The following is a 20,850-nucleotide window of genomic DNA, read 5'->3' on the forward strand; positions in this document are numbered from 1 at the left end:
ATGTCAAAACCATTAGAAATTGATGTGCATCCGCAGTTTTGATATTAGGAATTTCAATCCATGTACTACGTCGATTATTCGCCACACTTTTGAGGCTATTTACCAGCCCCTATTCAACCGTTTTGCACCAAAGTTAGGGGTTAGGCTACTAGGGCTACCTAGTTCTGGCCCTGTAAATTTTGAAATAGATCGGTTGAATAGTGATTGAAACAAATAACCCTGAAACTGTGTCGAATAATCGAGATCCTACTATACATAGATTGAGATTCCTAATGTCAACACTGGATACACATCAATTTATGATTATTTGGACATATGAAACTGAATAATAATAATAATAATAATAATAATAATAATAATAATAATAATAATAATAATAATAATAATAATAATAATAATAATAATAATAATAATATCTACTCTAAAACACACAGCTTACAACACATTTTTTTAAAAAAATGATAAAAAAGAAAAAATCATACTTTTTCTATTTTCTTAACTGCGTTCTTTTTTCTTGACAGTTCTGAACTGATCTCTGGCCGCAACACTTTTCTTGGGTAAAAAAAAGTCTACGAATAACAACTGGACAACGATTATTAAAAGTAAAAACAATAATGAAAATAAATTTATCCTTGGCTGCTGCTTGATTTTTCACCATTGTGTTGTAATTTGCATAATAATTTACAAGCTCCTATACCAGATAAGTAAGACCACTGGGTTATTGTAATAAATAACAGATCAGGATAGACCCTAAGAACCCTAGATCTTGCCACAGCGAAATACATCACCACCCTCTCTCGGAAGCACACATTGGGGAACGTCAAAGTATTGTGGTCTATTTGATTGGTCTGTACCAAGAATTTGGAAATTTCGCTTCTCCGAATGTTCGTATTATCTATGGATTGGGGATTTCCATATCCAATTAACCACCTCTAGTGTTGTTGATTTATATTTTTTTAGTACTTGGATACTAGCCTATTGAAGAGTATATATTCGCCTTAATGTGTGGTATATTTATCTACACATTAAGAAACGAATGTACAATAGCTGTCGAGGAATAATTATATACCTAATGCAACAGGAAAGAAACGGCAGCGCTTGCTCCACGAAAGGATAAATTTAAAGCCATACATTAAAAAGAAAACCGAGACGCATTGAATCGACTTGAAAAACATAAAAAAAAAGCCCTCGAATGTAAGACTCACCCTTGGCGGAAAAAAAAAGCCCTACATAACTTTTAAGAATGAGAAAAGACGAATAAACATGGTAAAAACAAAGAATGAAATGGAAAAATAAAGGAACATTGTACTTACAGTCCTAAGAAAATGAAATGAAATGAAATCTTTGAGTTTTACGTCCCACGCTTATACCGGTTAGGCTAAAGGAGACGGTGATAATGAGAAATTAATGAAATGCTGGAATGAAGAAAGTGGGAGGAAACGGGAGAACCCCGAGAAAACCCACGCACACGGTGTTTGTCCACTACGTGGACAAAGTTCACTTGGCGGGGGCTGGGATCGAACCCGGAACCCCAAGCACCAGAGGTGAACGCTCTACTACTGAGCAACCGCGGCCCTTAGTACTAAGAAGAATCCACTCATTTCGTCACTGGAATTTATTCATGTGTATTTACTAGTACCTTCTTAATGAAATTACGGTACAACACGTGCTTCCATAAATTTTATAGCTATCCATTATTACGCTAGTATGCGCACACATACACACAAACACAACCACCCACATCCAACACACACTCACATACACAAGAACAATGGGTTTTATTGACAGTGCAAAATTTAGGATTAAACTTTTACAACTCCAATTTAAGATACCTTTATTTTGGAGGTGAAACATCGAAAAAGAAAGTACATCTTAAAATTAATTAACCTCTGAGGGATGAAAGCGAAAACACATAACCATTAATTTGAATTCTACATTTATTAGTTATATGTACAATGTGCACGTTTTGTCGTATAAAATAATATTCATGCTATTTGTAATGCAACAAGAAACACTGATTATCTTTATTATTTGTAATACAAACAAGAAATATGTAGACAATGCAAATCTGTTGGTTATAATCTAAAACTTACAGAGATCTTTTAATAATATAAAATAAAAAGAATCAAATTTTTCTATAAATTTCGTATGAAGGAAAACACCTTTCATAGTTATTGAAAGTACAGAAATGCAGCATCATATCAAAAAAGCCTCACGTGCTTAAGTAGGTAAAAATGGGGACTGCGGTAAGTATCCCACTTATTATCCCATCTATTATACCAGTAGCAGTTTCTTCCATCTTTTAGTTTTTGAAAGAGATGCCTTTACATTGATTTCCAACAAAGCAAGGAGGAACAGGTCAACATGTTTCAAGCATGCCGAATCCTTTTCATCCTCAAACAACAAGGCAGATGGAAGTGAATATCTTTCTACTAACATTTTGAAGATTTGTGGCATTTGTTCATTTGAAGATCTTTATTTTTACTCACGAATGATAAGTGTCTTTAAGGCTAGTTTGCACAACGTGAACTTTGCTCTTTTTTCCGCGGGAGTTAATTCCATCGCCAGCTCTTTGGAAACCAAGCATCAGAGAAAGGTCCCTTTTCCTCCCAACGATGACAGATAGGAACACTGAAACAGAAAAAAAAAATCATGAACAATCATAGTGCAAATTTTCAGGTGGGGAGAAAATTTTAAAAAATAATTACAATACGTCATGTGTAACTACAATCAATACGCAATAAAACGATTAGTTACTGCACTCGCTTGCATGAAGTCCCACTTTTAACGGCCTTCCAAACAGCGAAATTAAACTACCATTAATTTTAGTTATTCTGTAATAGCTTAACTTTTGATTTTATTGCAGCTGTTAACTCTGATTGTTCAGGAGGATCAAACAAGTTGGGGGATATAAGACTTTGTATATACAGATACATGACAAATAATTCTGAAACACTCATAGAAGGCTACATTACGTGTGTGCTCACAATATAAAATGCCACTCCAAGACCAACTTTAGGATGTGAGCTAAAAGTGACGATCAAGTATATTGATACGATATTGATACAAACAAAATGGTGTATAACTTATGTATTCCGAAAAGTAAAAAAATTGTGAGCAAACTTGTTACTGGAGTATTTTTAAAAAATAAGACTTCTAGAACCAGAATTCTGTCACAAGTAGTAGGGTGAAAATCGTCACATTATTTGTTCTGAGCAGGGTTAGAAGTTGCGGCAGTTATTATTATTATTATTATTATTATTATTATTATTATTATTATTATTATTATTAATAATAATAATAATAATAATAATAAAACTTCTCTTTGGTGAAAATTATATTTTACCCCTCTGTTGAGAAAAATATTTTCGGGAGGAGTACTTTTATCCATTCAAAAAAAAAAAAAAAAAAAAGCGCGAACACTATAACATGTGATACATTCCATATTAAAGCTTTGCTTATATATAAATACTCAAGTCAAATAAAATAATTGCTGAAGGAATAAAAATTAATAAACAGGGAAACCTTTAAAAATCTAAAATAATAAATAAATAAATAAATAAATAAATAAATAGAGTGTATCTGAAGAAGACAAGGGTAGTTGCTGAAACAGTTACATTTAAATAAAATTGGCGCAGCTGTGGCTTGGTGATAGAGCGTTCACCTCTGGTGCTTGGAGCCAATGATTCGATCCCAGCTCACTTCAAGCGGCTTTTCTTGGAGTTCTCCAATTTTTTCCCACATTCTTCATTCCACCATTTAATTCACTTCTCATCATCACCGACTCCCTTAGCCTCAGTGCCTGATCGTGGAACGTTAAATTGAATATTTCATTTATATAAAAGTATTGCCTTGTTCAACAATTATTTTATTTTAGTTAAGTACTAATAAAATATTACTACTTTCTTTCTTTTCTTCTTACTCGGCATTTTCTTACATGGGTATTATAAAATAACATGTCAAAAACTCACCTGTCGCAACTTTGGTATGTATGTCATCCTCCACAGTGATATTTCTAGAGCAGCTCGACGAGCAGAAAGGGGTCAGGTGGTCTGCTGTAGATCAATTCATCATTTGCAGGAGCATTGGCCACACGCTCTGGAAAGTGGGAGTACATACAAGGCTTATTTTGGCAAATAACATGTATTTACACCTAGGCTTATTACAACGACTAAATACATTTAACATGAAATGAAGCAGTTTAATTTTATGTAAACAGTAAAGTGGGTTTTTACTACATTTTGTATCAAAACAAAAAAAACAAACAAAAAAAAAACAGCTTATAGAAAGAAAAATGAGTTGGCAGGAAAATATCAGCCATAAATTTCACATGCTTTCTGTTCTGGATATTTTCAGCGTAAAGGAAGGTGTGAAGAAGAGTCCGAAATCGTCCCAACCTCGATGCAGGAATGGCCACTTCTTACATGGAAAGATACGCAAAATAAATATTGACAAACTTGTGGACAGATAGATTTTATGGATTATTGTCTGCCCGTTGTTAACAAGAAGCAGGGATCGGAAAATCTTTGAGTTTTACGTCCCACGATTATGCCGATTAGGCTAAAGGAGACGGTGATGATGAGTAATGGATGAAATGGTGGAATGAAGAAAGTGGGAGGAAACGGGAGAACCCCGAGAAAACCCACGCACACGGTGTTTGTCCACCACAAAGTTCACTTGGCGGGGGCTGGGATCGAACCCGGGACCCCAAGCACCAGAGGTGAACGCTCTACTACTGAGCCACCGCGGCCCCATAAGAAGCAGGGATCGGTTTTGAGAACGGAGTGAGAGCGTAAAATATCGCATCTTGAACACAAAGAACACAAATGACTACCTGCGTTTTCGAACGCGGACATTTTCTGACCAAAAACACCAAGGCAAGTAATTTCTTGCTATGTATTGCTTCATTTAAATTCTGCAACGTGAAAAAAAAAAGTTTTTATCTTACATTTATAATACAAGCTTGAAAAAATCAAGAGCTCCAATTCTGGGGTAGGTTTTATTTTTTTAAAAAATAAAAAATATCCTACTCTGGGAGGGGCAGTCGTCACCTCTGGATCCGCCCCTGTTGTGTACACACCTTCCTTTTGGTGGCAGCAGATATGTAAGCCCCGAAGCAATGAGGTATGTTTTTTTTTTTTTTTAACTGATGGGGCTGCAGTGCCTCAGTGGTAGAGCGTTCACTTCTAGTGCGTAGGGTCCCTGGTTTGATCCCAGCTCGTGCCAAGTGGGCTTTGTGGTGGACAAACACCATGTGCCTGAGTTTTCTCGACACTCTCCCGTTTCCGCCCACTTTCTTCATACCACCATTTTTCACATTTCATTATCACCATCTTCCTTAGGCTCGGTGCCTTTCCTGGGACGTGAAACTAAATATTTAATTTCATTTCTTTTTAATGATGAGGAATTGGTGTTCCACCTGAAAGCAGGTTTTTGACCCAAAGAGACTTCCGTTGTTAATGTGCGCATAAACATTAGGAGGATATTCCCTATGTCAAGAGCTCTCTTAAACACATCTGACTGGAACCAGCACCAGCCCCCAATCACGGTCCCTTAATAAGACATTTGGTTTCCTTAGAATCGTTTCACGATTAGCAGTGGAAATCATAATAATATAGTCATGTAGAGGATACTTAATTGAGCTGGAATATATTTTTTGAACTTCAGTGGCAACATTGATAAGTATCCATCATCACATGCTGGCACTGGAGTAAGTACTGTAATCTAAAATGCGAGGGAGCTGTCTACTCAATTAATGAACAAAATATTCGAACAGTCAAAAACCCGTTACATTATTATGATTTCCACATCGAATTCTGTAGCACAGTTACGGTAGCCAAGTGTCTTGTGAGGGTGTGTAGGTGCAGCAGGGCGATGGTTGCAGTTTGAGAGTGCTCTCAACTCAAGGTGACCAGACGTCCCGTTTTGGCCGGGACAGTCCCTTATTTTCAACCGTTGTCCCGTTTCTTTCAGATTCTCAAACGGGAAGCCTAAATGTCCCGTTTTTAAGCAAACATGACCCAGGTGTCCCGTAATTATTATTCAAAATATAAATGGTCAATGCTAATTCTACACTCTTCCGTACCAACACTTACTGGGAAGGTTCACCCGTGCCTAGAACTTCTGAATATTCAAATGAGAATTGAGTGTTCTGTGGTTCAAGTGGAAATTGAGTGGGAATTCTGAGTGTTGTTGTTGGGTAATACTTAAGTTAGAAACGCTGTGTTATCATTCTTACTTTGTATTTTGTAAATTGAAAACACTGCTGAGTCCCAAAATGCAATGTGGAAGTCACCCCACCCCCCGTCGCCGATTCGTATGCGTCCCGTTTCTGAAAGTAAAAGTTCTGGTCACCTTGTCTCAACTGGGGTAATATCCTCCCACTGATTATGCACATATACAATTGGGGCACTACTTTAACAAACGGGTCTACCAAATATTCATCTATTTTGTGGATTTTTTCACTAGATTTAAGACAGTAGTGCTACAAAAGGTTAAACAAAACAGAACTGAGTGAGCGAAGGGGTTAGAACTTCCATAGGGCTCGTTGTTTCTAACTTTGAAGTCATACACGATTGGCATTGCAACAATTGCCGAGGGTCATTTCCCAAAGAGGTTCACTCGAGCAGTCGGTTCTACCTAACAGAAAATTCATAGGTAACATACGATGTGAAACATATTTTTGTGAAGGAATAAAAGTGTGAATGTCAGTAATTAATGTCAGTACACAGCAAATTGAAATGAATTTTGGGCATTATTCGAGCAGACGGTTCTACCAAATTTTGACATATTTCTTACAGTTTCATATCAGGTTAGAACAATGCATTTCTTTCAGCAGAGCATGAACTAAATCAGAAGCTCCATTAGTGCTTGCAGATTGACTTCAGGCCTCAGTACAAATACAGCGTGGACGTAAAGCGTAACAATTTCAGTGAATAAAACAACACGAACCAATTTATTTCAGCTCCCCACTAAAAAGCAGGGGTAGGAGCACAGCAACAGGGTCCGAACGGCAGCGACGGGATGCGTCCGTAGGGAGCAGGCGCGTCAGCGACGGGGAATATACGTCTAAACGAGAATAGTGGAAGACCACACTTACATATGCAATACTTTCACTGATCACTTAAAATTCATTTCAATATGCTGTACACTGACAGTAATTACTTATATCCACACTCTCATTCCTTCACCAAAAATGTTTCTTATAATATTTTACCTATAAATTTTATATTTGGTAGAACCGTCTGCTCGAGTGAAGCCGCATTTTGAGTGATAGTGAAATAATTGTAAGCGTAAGTGTGCTTTTCCATTATCCTTCTTTATGCGCATAGTCCCCGTCGCTGACGTCCCTGTTCCCTACGAACGCACCCCCTCGTTGCCGCTCGGGCCCTCTTGCTGTGCTTCTGCACTGATTCCAATAGAATGCATTTGTGCTTTTTAGTGGGCACCTAGCAAAAGTTATTTCGTGTTTTATGCACTGTACTTTATATGCTACGCGTCGGGAAGGTTCTAGAACACATAGTATTGTTGAGCGAGCGGCAGCGAGTGAAGGCGGGTTAGAGCCCCGCACGGCACGTTGTTTTCTGTCTTTGTTACAATTGAGTGGGAAGGGGTACGGTACCTGTGTTCCAGAACCTTGCCCCATGCGTCTACTCTATATTTACACTAACCCCCGTGAAGTCAATCTGCAAGTAGTAATGGAGCTCCTCATTTAGTGCATATTCTGCTATAGGAAATACAATGCTCTAACCTGAAAATGTAAGAAATGTATTAAAATTTAGTAGAACCGTCTGTTCCAGTAATGCCTCCAAAAGCATACACTTACTGTCATCTCGTTGTTTGCTTGTATTTATGTCTTTCGCCTTGGCAAATAGTACCACAATGCGTGCAGCTTTTATTATACGGATTCATAGTATAAGTAGTAGTAGTAGGAACGGGTTAGAAGCCCCGCGGAGGTTGGTTGGTCCTGTTCTCGACATGAAATAGGCAAATTAAAGACTTGTCCAATTTTTTTCGTATATTTTACAATCTACGGATCTGTATAATAAAACTGCACCACAGAATGACATACTTTCCCATGCATACTCACTCCCATATACGGTTTATTGAGAATAAAAACACATACATTATCATTTTACTACCTTCACTATTAACATTTTATATAGTATTCTACCTAAAATATTTAATTTGATACAGGCGTCTGCAAATGTTAACCTAATGTAGGTATCCTCGTTCTTTCTACGGTATTTTAATACACTGTAATAAGAAACCGTAGAATACTCAATCTGCTGAATTTTACACAGAATGCACCTAGATAGGAATAGGATAGGAATTATACTTACTTGTCTTAAAGCTGACCTTTATCACAGGTGACTTTAACAAAACACATTATTTATATTCACAAACAATATCATCAAAACACGATTCCGCAAATGGCTCACGATTCCCAGCATGCACTGCTCAAACTGCAGTTACAGTACGGGGAACGTCCGCGCTTTTTAGCACCTAAAAAAGACGTCTATTTTTGGTGATGTCCGACACGTGATTCTTTGTACCATTCTGGCACGTGATAAACACGTACAATTTAGGTCATGTTTGACACGTCATTTTTGTTACCATTTTGGTACGTGATAAAGACGTTCCAAATTTTCAAAAGACGTCATTTTGAATTCGAACCCCAAAAAAAGACGTGTTGATGACGTGACTGTGCTACTTGGGGACCTCCTTAAGACTTGTCAGGTAGATACCTCGGATGGATACCTAACTGTTGACATCAATTGGACGGGCCTGCGCGCAGTGTTGCCAATCAGGGAAATTAAAATTTCCCTAAATTAGGGCAAAAAATTCGAAATTTTTGTTTATAAATCCGTACCTATACGTCCGAGTGCAAGTCAGCTTACACCAATTGAACATTTGTTCTTACTGAACAAACGCGGGTACAGATCGTTACAATGGGGTAATTAGGGAACGGACGAAAATTTGTATTTAAGTTCTAACCCTTGATTTTTCTAGTTTTTCCCTACTTTTCTGTTTACCGTAATATATTTTTGGTAATTAGAAGCTTTGTTCATTAAATATCGCCATAATACTTGTAGGATATATTAGTGGTGTACCAATGTTTAATTTAAGATAGTTTGTGTCTGTCTGGTAGCAGTGTTGCCAACTACAGAAAATTTTAATTCCAGATTTTAGAGGGAAATTTTGGGAAAATTATCTGTTTTGTCTCTATTATTTTCCTCTTGTTGGCTACATTAGAACAAACGTACCAGTGTCTAAAAGCCTCGTCCTTAGCCTACACAGCGCACCATAAAAAGTTTCACTAGAATAATTAGTGGAAGTACAGTTGAGGTTTATAATAAACCATGTTCTGTAAATGGTAAAAAAAATGGTGGATTTCTGAGGTAGAATGAGATAATTTTTTATTTTATGCTTACTTTGTTAGATATTGCCATGATACTTGTAGGATATATTCTTGGGGTACTAAGGTTTATTTTCAGATGTTTTCGTCTGTCTGATGGCAGTGTTTCCAGCCAAAACAATTAATTCCCGATTTTAGGTGAAAAATTCGGAAAATTTCCCTTTTACCCTCTATTATTACCCTCTTGCTGGCTACATTGAAACAAACATACCACTACCTGAAAGCCTCCTCTTTGCCCTACAGAACACACCATAAAATGTTACAATAGGATAATTAGAGAAGCTGTAGCCCCGGCATATCTGTTGATTTTTGCTTCTGAGGCGTAAAAAGTGTCAAAATTTCATGTGTATGATGACAGAGAATTTTTTCTTTCCCTCTTTGAATGGAAGCCAGCGACTTCAGGATTTCACTGTACCTTGTCAACATACCAAAGAATTTTTTTAGGTTACTTGAACCCATATGGCAGCAGTGGTACTAGATACAAAAATATTTGAAATTCGGTTAGGGAATTTTTTTAAATTTTCATACCTATATTTCCCTCAATAATTTCCCACCCGTTGGCAACACTGCAATACAATTTACACCAAAAAATAGCCACATCCATTTTGTAAAAAAACAAGGCCTTAAGCATATCAATCGAATAAATGTGTTTTCAGCAATAAGTCACTAACTAAAATTTTTGAAAACGCCAAAAATGACCTAGATCCGAAAGGAATAATCACACAATTTTGCTCGTATAGGTACAAAGAAACAAACGATTTATAAGTTACGAGGGCTTCGACTCAAGTTCTGTTGATTATTTCAATAATCTGCAACATAAATCAATAAATAACAGTTGCCAGAAATAAAACAGACATTTAAAAAAACGAAAAAGAACGATGTTTTTTATTTTTAAAAAACTTCACAGAAAAAACTTTCTTTTACAACACTACTTATAAGCGTGAAAGAAAACATTGCAGCATGCGTTTTCCCGAGTACGAGAGACCGTGCTGCTGACGATCCTTAACACTTCCGACATCGCGCCAAAAGATTCCGTGTTCACTGCTATCAAGGCTTATCCTTGGTTTACTTTGGGCCAATCATAAAGTCAGAACCTATCTCAAAATTCGGTTGAGGCATGTCTGAGAATTTCACCGTGTAATGAATACTCTGTGCACCCATTGAACATTAATGAAATATGCATTTTGAACTTCGCATGCGTGACTTCCTTTACAGTGATAAGGACTACCAATCCACAGTCTCTCGAATTAGAAATAGGGCCTCTTGAAATTTGGGTTTTTAGCGATTTTGGACAGCCCTAGCTCTGAAGCTATGCACTTTTCCCCATAGGTCCATATGAGCTTTTTCTCTTATATATATTGCAATTCCAGGTATTTGAAAAGTTTCAATGTTTGTATTGGATTGCTGCCAATGATGCGTGTGTGTGTGTGTGTAAGGCTACTTTTAGACGGAAGCATTTATCGTAGCATTTCTCATAGCAAAAAATCGTATCATCGATATCCTACCGTGTAAAGTATCAAATGCTATGGCATTTCCCATGCCATGGCATATCCTATGGCATTTCTTGTCGATAGAACCTGCTCTATTTCGTAGCATTTTCCCCAGCATTTTGGTCCGACTACAGCGCCGTGGTGTGTTAAAAAGAAGCGAAAGATTTTGTGCCAAATATCCATGCTCTTTGTTTTGTGTGGGAAATTGAATTGTAGTAAAGAAAAATGAGTTGGAGTAGGGATGCTCTTTGTCCACATACTACTTTGTGATTTTCGTTTTTTAATATGATCGGCGAGAACTGTTGTTACAATTACTAAAGCTTTAGCTACCTCCAGCTTACTTTCGGAGCCATAATTGCGCTCTTCTCCAGTGACTTGTTTGCTACGTCACGACAGATGCTAATCAAAATGCTACCGTTTAAAAGCGCCATATACTTTTGATGCCATAGAATATTTGGCAGCACATCTGCTACGAGAAATGCTACGTTAAATGCTTCCGTCTAAAACTAGCCTAAAGGAGATTATTCAGTGTATCATAATATCCCGTCAGAGTAAGAATAACCTTGATTCATTTTGTTATATATCCTGTGAACTGACATTGAAGAGTCAAAAAGGTGGCCTTCCCCTGTTGTCAAAAAAAAAAAAAAAAAAAAAAAAAAAAGCATGTGAACTGTATCTTGGATGCCAAAAAAAGGGATCATTGACTTAAATCTATCGAAAACAAAATCGGAAATTTTGGGCTCTCTAATAAGCGATGGGTAGGCCTTCTACATATATGTTATAATTTTTTCCCAGGAACTTAACAAATTGGATATAAGGAGAGCGAAGTGGGCTAAAATTTGCTGTACTAATGGTTTGGAGGGAACCGAAAGACCACGTAAGTGACTGTTACTTTTGTTTCACATATGTAAAGGGCTTCTCTTCAAAATCAAAACTTCACATGCTACCTTCTAGTTTAGAATCAGCAAGTCACCTATGCTGAAAGCTCCCGTTAATTGTACATTTGATGTAAAGAAGGAAAAGGGCATGGACTTCAAGTCTCCATTTCTCTTAAGTACACTACATCTCATCACACAAGAAGGGTTAAACGATCTGGTACGGGACTTAAAATCTATCGAAAACAAAAGCGGAAATCTTGGGCTCTCGACTTCAGGTGTGGACTATTGGAGAAAATATCAAAATCATTACTTTTGAACCCGACAGAGTAATTTCTCACCTTACTTTGATTGAGGAATTGTATTTTGTAACAATGTTAATGATTTATTTCAGGACTTTGGCTATAAACACAATCCAACAGAGTGGCGATTCTTCGTAAGTCTAAAGGCAGTGCTGCTCGATATTGCTAATGCTTATCCATCCGTCCCAGTGGCGTATGCTGTTCACACAAACATATGAGGTAACGCGTGACATATTGCAGTACATACAATGTAATGCATTGTAGCGTAGCAAACACCTACGTGTTAAATTTTTGGATTTTTTTTTTTTTTTTTTTGCCTCGCTCCACTAATTTTCTTACTTCACATTTAGCTTCCCTAATTGCGTTGGATAACATTAGACTTTATTTGTAGAAAAGGAAAATATTAAAGAGTTTATTGGATACAGATATCGCTATCTCAACCCACATTCAGATCCTTCGTGTTGCTTTATTTTATTTATTTATTTTTATTTTTTTATTCAGCTTAAACATCTGTTTTATTCTTTCGTCTGGTCATCCTTCTAAACACATATATGTAGAGGCTACAAAAGTCAGCTGACTTCCTCCAGCGGGACTTTTTAGTCTCTTTTCTCTATTTATGTCTGCCGTAGATAACATTTTTTTTTAAGAAAAGGAAATAATATTCATCTTTGGTTATCGTGGTTCTAATAAACGGAAAAGACAGGAATATTTTTAAAGTTAGATTTTAGGTTTATCCCAAGGTGATAGGTTATATTAGGCCTACTCATTACTAATATATCCAAGTAATACTCAACTTCGCTGCAACTGTGTCACAAGTGTTCGTTTGTTATTCATCTTGTTTGTGACAACTTTTAACGAAATCTGTCACGGATTATAAGTTTATTGCTCTCGTATTCCATGCTCATAGTTTGATCCTTTAACACTTTTATGGTTATATATTGTACTTGGTTACTAGTGAGTCAATTATAAATGTCATACTAAATTTCTATTTTATGTATCCAAATGTGACCAATGTACACATGAAGTCAGCTAACTAACCTTATACCCTACTAAAATTGTCATAGCGTGATCTGAAATATATATATATATATATATATATATATATATATATATATATATATATATATATATATATATATATATATATATATATATATATATATATATATATATATATATTTGGTCTAGGAATTAATTCGTGCGGGTGGACAAGAGATGGCGCAACGAACGGAGCGTCCCACAGTTCCGTGTATCCACACATGTGTTGCAAACCCCTGTCATCGCGTATCGTTCGTAGTATAGGGCAGTGGATTAAAGCGTCAACAACACCAGTTTGTAGTTAAGTGAACATGGCGCAATTTGTGCCTGATAAAGTGTTTTTGCGGGGTGTCCTGCTGCATTACTTTAACATGCAGAAAAGTGCGACTGAAAGTCATCGTATTTTGGTGGAAGTGTATGGTGACCATGCTCTAGCTGAGCGAACGTGTCAGAAGTGGTTTGCACGGTTTAGAAGTGGTGATTTCGGCTTGGCAGACCAAGATCGAGCTGGACAGCCAAAAAAATTTCAAGACGAAGAATTGACAGCATTGCTCGAGCAGGATTCGTGTCAAACGCAGGAACAACTTGCAGCAGCATTAGGCGTTGATCAAACAACAGTCTCCAAATGCTTGAAAGCCATGGGAATGATTCAAAAGATGTCACATTGGGTTCCACATGAATTGAAAGACAGAGACGTTGAAAGACGAAAAACCATTTGCGAATTGCTGTTCAACGACAGAGCAGAAAGGGGTTTCTGCATCGAATTATTACGGGTGATGAGAAGTGGATCCATTACGAGAACCCTAAACGAAAAAAGGCCTGGGTGAAACCAGGTGAACCAGGTCCATCACAACCAAAACGAGATATTCACTGTGCAAAGGTTATGCTGTGCATATGGTGGGATATGAAATGTGTGGTGTACTATGAGCTGCTGCAACCGGGTGAAACTATGAATGGAGAACGTTATCGACGACAATTAATGCGTTTGAAGCAAGCTCTGGCCAGAACACGACCAGAATGGGAGAACAGACATGATAAACTTATTGTTCAACATGATAACGCTCGCCCACATGTCGCAAAACCGGTCAAAACCTATTTAGAAAATGTCGGATGGGAAGTTTTACCCCACCCGCCGTATTCACCAGACGTTGCTCCTTCGGACTACTACTTGTTCGATTGCATGAACAACGATTTGATTGGACAGCGGTTTACTTCTTCAGAAGATATCGAAACATGGGTCTCTGACTGGATCGCTTCCAAGGATGAGGACTTCTTTCGCCACGGAATCCGTACATTGCCTGACAGATGGGCGACAGTGGTGGCTAGCGATGGACAATATTTTTCTTAAGGTATTTATGTATTTTGTGTTTGTACTACAGCTTCAATGTGTGCGTACCAACCGCACGAATTAATTCCTAGACCAAATATATATATATATATATATATCAAATGTACAAGAAGCCTTTGGGCCAGCCCACTGGAACGTTCGCGCATGCTCACGGTCCCAGTTTTTGTCTTTCAGATTACAAAGCTCCAATTAGGTAAACCCCGTTATACACACGACACTGACTTAGTGATTTGTGCAATTGATAAGGTTTTATTAAAACCTTATGTTACTTCTCTCTCATGTGGGCGGGAATTTTCGTCGAACTTTCACGGCGCGAACATACTGTCTGTCGCGACGCCGACTTATTTTCGGTCGTCCCGGAAACTTTGTCGAACTTCATCGACGGAGACGTTTTGTCTCTTGTCCAGAAGAGACCGTTCATCTTCCGTTACGCCTTTCCACTGACGAGTGCAAACTCTTGTTTCAGTATGGACTTGTCATTTTCTTAACATCAATAGGCGTATAGACTTATGGGCAGACAACTCAGTGTCACGGCCGCCTGCGTCGAGAATTATATCGCTTGGCCATTTACGAACAGTGTGTGTGCATAGGCGCCGACTTTGGGGGACAGAACACTTTTGGTCCCCCAATATTTAAAGGTGGGGTCCTTTCTCCCCAATATAATCCAGTCGAGGAAGAATTAACAAAGATGCGCAAGAATTTATGTCATAAACTTCATCGTGCCTTTAATTCAATATTAGGAACAGCCTTCTTATTTGATAGAAAACGCCGTTTTGAAAACGGTGTTTAATAGAGCACGAAAGCTTCAACTAACACTCTAGCAGCACTGATATGGCAAGTGAAGATCAATGCAGCGTGAATTTTGCAGCGATTTAGCGGACCGAGATCTGGGAGGGGGGGGGGGACTTTCTAACTAGGGCTGAATATGATGACATATTTATTCATTGCTTGGACCCTCCAATATTTTCTTGAGCTCGGCGCATATGTGTGTGTGAGCAGCAATCATGTCTAAGAATTGACAAGTACATTGCATTTTTCGAGTTGTTACGGAAGACAAGACTTGGTGAAAGGGTTATTAAATAGTTTTTAAATTACAAGGAATCAGTTTCAACTGAGATATAATTTATTATAACAAATAATTCAACGGACAACATATAAATATAATAACTAACAAACCGATTCCTTAGTGAAATTGCTCCGCAATCACAGTTTAATGTCGGAAGGCGAAAATTAGCTATTTTCTCACAATTAATTCAATTTCAAATAATTTAGATTAAATTTGGAGGTTTCGTTTAGTTTCAAAATCTCACTTAGAAATAGATTACCAAATCTAACACTAATAATTACATGCACTTTTGATCTAATAGGAGTCGGGGCCATTCCCAAATGGGTGACCAATACTCACCTTAAAGTTAACCAAAAATAAGAAAGAATAAAAAAAGAATTTTAAATTTAGAATGTGTGAATATTAATCACTCACTCACAATGCTCCCGATTCCTTATACAAACCACTATACACTTTTCTCTTTTAACTTCTCATCTTCACGACACAATTTCGAAACAATTTCACTATCAAAACTATTACATATTGACTAGGTAAATTACCTTGTATAACTGTAAGGTTCGATAGGTCAATTTATCAAACGTAAGTTCGTAGGTGGCAGCACTATAAACTATAACAGCAATGTTCATCGATGTTTCCAACTCTTAATCGGAATCACAATCACTTTTGACCTTTTTTTTCATTATGCTTCATGTGCTATTCATATTCATAAGCGTTCTCAACATTATTGCCGTACTACTTGTTTATTCGACAGCCCAACGTAAATCGATTCGCTGCTATTTCTGTTCTTTTTGTTCTCCATGAACTTCGTTGCTGTTGGATCCAATACGATCCTCACAGACTCTAATTATCGTATACGGTAGAGACCTGCACGGGCCGGGCTTGGGCGGGCCGACTGTGTTATTTCTTTGGGGTGGGCCGACACTGTTATTTCTTTGGGCCGGGCCAGGCTTGGGCTGGCCGACACTGATTTCTCTTCAGGTCGGGCTGGGCTGGAGCCGATCAATTGCAATTCTTTAATAATTATTGACTTTCGTTAAACGATAATTGGAATAAAGCCAAACGTTGAAGAAGTTTGTCCGTGAAAAATGTTACAAAGAATGCAATAGCTATTTACAGTTTGTGTTGCTCAGCGGCTCCACTTTGACTATAGAGGATTGCAGGCATTGCGCGGTAAATTGAGCTCTGACCTTGACCTTCACTGAACTCAAAATATAACAAGAAGGGGTGGGAAAGTTTTGGCTGACGCTAAACAATATTGCCATCTTCATTTTATGCTAAAAATCAATTAAGTTAGATTTTTGTTACAGGGAATGGAGTTTTTGTTCTCTCGATGACAGGCAAAGTTCTAGGAGGCAATGGTACCATTCGGGAGGCAAGCGTCAGGTTGTGAACTAGAGTTTAGAAAATGTTTCTGAGGTTAGGTAAAATTTAGTACTAAATTTCGAGAAAGATTGGGGCTCGAGCTATTTTTTAAAAAAAATTATCGGGCCGGGGTCGGGCCAAAACTTTTAAAATTTATCGGGACCGGGCCGGGCTTGGGCCAAAAATGTTAAAAAAAACTTATCGGGCCGGGCCGAGCTCGGACCGGGCCTAGGTACGTTCGGGCTGGATTGGGCTCGGGCCGAAAATTCGGCCCGTGCAGGTCTCTAGTATACGGCACCTAAACGCTTCTTGATAATTACTCTCTCAGTCAGTTTACGTTATGACTGTTCTCTGCATAACTTTTTGGACCTCATGTATGATGCTTCATGTTGTATAGAAGTCTATGGACTTAGCAGAAACAATCAATAAAACTCTTTCAATCTCGAACTTCATGTATTACTTACATCATTTAAAGTTCTCGTAATAATACCTCATACGAATCTCTCACCGTAATCTCGAGATCTCTAATGGAAGCCTCTTAACATCGGCGTATAGACACTGTAGTCAACCGGGGAAGCAGAAAAACCTTTGGAGTGAAGTCCCGTCGGATGCTGTGTTTGTACCATTCATTTCTCCTCCTTTCCACGACACTCAGTCTAGGAGAAGACTGGCTCGTGCGATGTCCTATTACTAAGAAGAATGTCCGATCCCGTACGAAGTCTTGTGCAGATGTAATCCCGTACGAAGACCTGGTAACTGTCTTCCTATCCTGCTCTTGTATTTCAGCCGCTCGAAGCGCAAATGATTAACTATAATCGCTGTGTGTGACGTAAGTGAATTAAGTGTTCCTTTACTACCTGATGTGTACGAAATGGCTGTAGTGACGTCGATGGTAACCCAGGAATTTTCCATCTCAACTTCCAGAGAGCCTGCGGTAAGATCAGTGTTCTCAGATGGGATACATTAGTTTTTTTTTTTTATTTTAATGTACCTATTGCTTGCATTCATCATCCATCAAGTTGCTTAACTATAAAGGGGATCACCTCCCAAGTAGTTTCAAATTACTTTGAAATTCTTCTATTATTTTGTTATAACGTATAGGCATATTTGTAGAGCTATTTTAAAACGCTCCTCTACATGAGTCAATTGCTATTTATATTTGAGTTTGAAAGATCTCACTTATTAATGAGCGGAATGATAATTTTATTTACTATAGTATTTCGAGGCTTTCGATACGAACACCAACTGGCTGACAACAGCGGGATTCCGACCCGCTGACGCCACGACAAAGCTGATAGCAAACTGTGAGATCTAAGCTGGTCCAATAATGACATGCTGTTTATTGTAAATTCTTCTCCTATTTGCGTACTAACTCCGCTTGTAAGTATCTCTGAGGAAACCGCCATATTCTCGTATGTTAGTATTACTTTGGGACCTAAACTCTGTTCTCTTGACAAGTTGTCATTTGAGATTATTATGACATGAGATGGATATGGGTTTTGCACCTTAGTTATTTGATATTGTGCTTGAGATAATAAATCATCTACCACCCAGAGCTTATTAGCTTGCCTTTGATACGGACTGATTTAAAGTCCTTATATAAACATTCTTTTTCAAGACTACATATTCTTTGGTTGTATTATTATCGTTGTGTGTGGACTTATTACAAAGTCCTGGTGGCAAACAGTCTTTTCAAGACTAACTGTTCTTATTGTGTTGTACCCGATAGACCCCTGTGTGATTTATGATACTTAAATGTAGTAGATTGTTGATATCTATTGTTGATATGTGGAATATATGCTATCTGGCGGTATATAAATACATCATTGTTGTTTTGCTATTTTCTCGGGGTTCTCCCGTTTCCTCCCACTTTCTTCATTCCACCATTTCACTCATCTCTCATCATCATCGCCTCCTTTAGCCTAACCTGCATATCCGTGGGACGTAACACTCAAAGATTTCATTTCATTTCATTTAAACACCTCGTTAGTACGCCCATCAATTAGGTCTTTATTAAAGTTAAGCGCTCGCATTATTTGAATTGTTAAGTTTTGATACTAGAAAAGGTTACTTGGGAGAGTGAACAAATTATTTATCATTTTCGAATGCAAGTGATAGAAGCAGTGTTCTTAAAAATTTCGAAACACTGAGTTTCCTACCTTCGGCCACGAGGATCTTGTTTCCCCTCAAGACCACTCATGTCACCGCTACAACATTTAAGTGGCAAATCTTTTTACAGCTTAAAGTGGGCATGCAACAAGGATACCAAATTTTTGCTTTCTGTGTGAATGGGACAGTGGGACAGTTAGCCATTATGTTTGGAAAACGTGACCATCACGACGGGAATATGTTCCAGGAATCAGGAACATATCATGTCAACAAGTCGTGAACTCTGAAGATCTTTTCTTTCCCAACTCCACATCAAACTAAGTTTGACGTAAATCTTAGTCAAAGCATTAAATGACGATGGGTCAGTTTTCAAGCATCTGAGGACAAAATTTCCGATTCTAAATGACGCAAAGATAAACGAAGGCACATTCATTGGCTCACAAATAAGACCTGCCATGCACAATAGGGAGTTTGAACGTACACTGTTGGACATAGGAAAGGCAGCATGACAATCAATCAAGTTAGTGTTTCCTAGTTTCCTAATTACGAAACTATTGTTTCTGATATGGTGCACTGCTCCAAAGCCATCGGATGCCAAAAGTTCCTGAAATTACATTCTTTGGATTCACATTCGGATTTTTTTCCACAAAATTTAGGAGTTGATAGTGGAGAACATAATAAGAAATGGTTCCACCAGGATATGACATTTGAAAGGCGATTCAGTGGACGTGGTGCTGAATATTGCTTGTCTATCATCAGAGAGACTCCTAAAATCCCTGTCATATGGCTATCAAAATGGCATGTGACTTCAATAAAATAATACGTCTTAAGGGGGCAGATTACTAAATATTTTTCAAAAGCTAACAATTTTTCTTTTGCCCGTTTTTCGTAAGTGTAAAGAGATAATGAAATGTAACTTGCAACAATAATAGATAATGTTATTCTACATCCGAAAATACAAATCAGAAGAATTTTTTAGTGTTGCTATTCATGGAAAGTACAGCGTGACAAAAATTTGAATTACCCAAAAATCTAGGTTAAGGCAGCGATTAGAGAAATGTACTCAACGGTAATTGATGACTTATCATGCTGTCTTTGTTCCTTGTTAACCACTTTTTAAATAAAATTTGTACTTATTTTGTAATAACTTACTTATGTTGTAATAACTTATATAAGTTATTTACGAAAAACGGACAAAAGAAAAATTGTTAGCTTTTGAAAAATATTTAGTAGTCTGCCCCCTTAAGAGAAAACAGACTTAAGATATTGATTTAAAATCTCTTAATTATGTAAAATCACCTGTTATCAACTAAAAAAAAAAAAAAAAAAGAATATGCCCTAAAATTTGTTGTAGTGTTATCGCAACTAAAATACATTTGCATTACGTTGTATTGATTTAAACCCATACGGTAGAAGATCCAATGTCCATGCATTATATTCAATATGTTAGGCAGAGGGCCTCATTTTGTGCCGGGGCCAGGGTGTGTCCCGACAAAATTTGCGTTCTGGTTTCCAACAATAGGCATTGTTGTTATAATTGTTTTTGTAATTATTTGGGTAGCAATCCGCAAATTTTCCAAATACCGTTAGGGAATGAAACTGGGGGAAACACGTTCCATAACTATATACGTTGTCGCAACACAAAATTTGCTATTTAGTTTGTGATAATCTACATAATCGTTATAATTACTTTTTGTTTCTTTTTCTTTGTTTACGTCACGTCGATATATGTAGAATTTTGCGAAGATAGATGATATAGAGAGTGATCCCCATAGTTTTATTTTACGCAACCAGAAAAATTTTGTTTATAATGGTTTAAGCTTGGCGATCTTGATGTGAAGA

At 37.5% G+C, this 20,850-nt stretch overlaps 1 long non-coding RNA gene across 1 annotated transcript; it reads right to left on the bottom strand.

Annotated features, from left to right (window-relative positions):
- Positions 1-1,833: 1,833 nt before the first annotated feature.
- On the bottom strand, positions 1,834-8,759 carry LOC145660447 (uncharacterized). The gene is made up of 3 exons (XR_014126807.1): positions 8,343-8,759; positions 3,972-4,098; positions 1,834-2,631 (listed from the first exon to the last, which is right to left on the bottom strand). It is a non-coding gene; the product is annotated as an uncharacterized LOC145660447 (long non-coding RNA).
- Between the last annotated feature and the right edge of the window lie 12,091 nt (positions 8,760-20,850).

The sequence above is a fragment of the Thermobia domestica genome, chromosome 9 (genome assembly GCF_964235325.1).
Source record: "Thermobia domestica chromosome 9, izTheDome1.hap1.1, whole genome shotgun sequence".
Lineage (NCBI taxonomy): Eukaryota > Metazoa > Arthropoda > Insecta > Zygentoma > Lepismatidae > Thermobia > Thermobia domestica.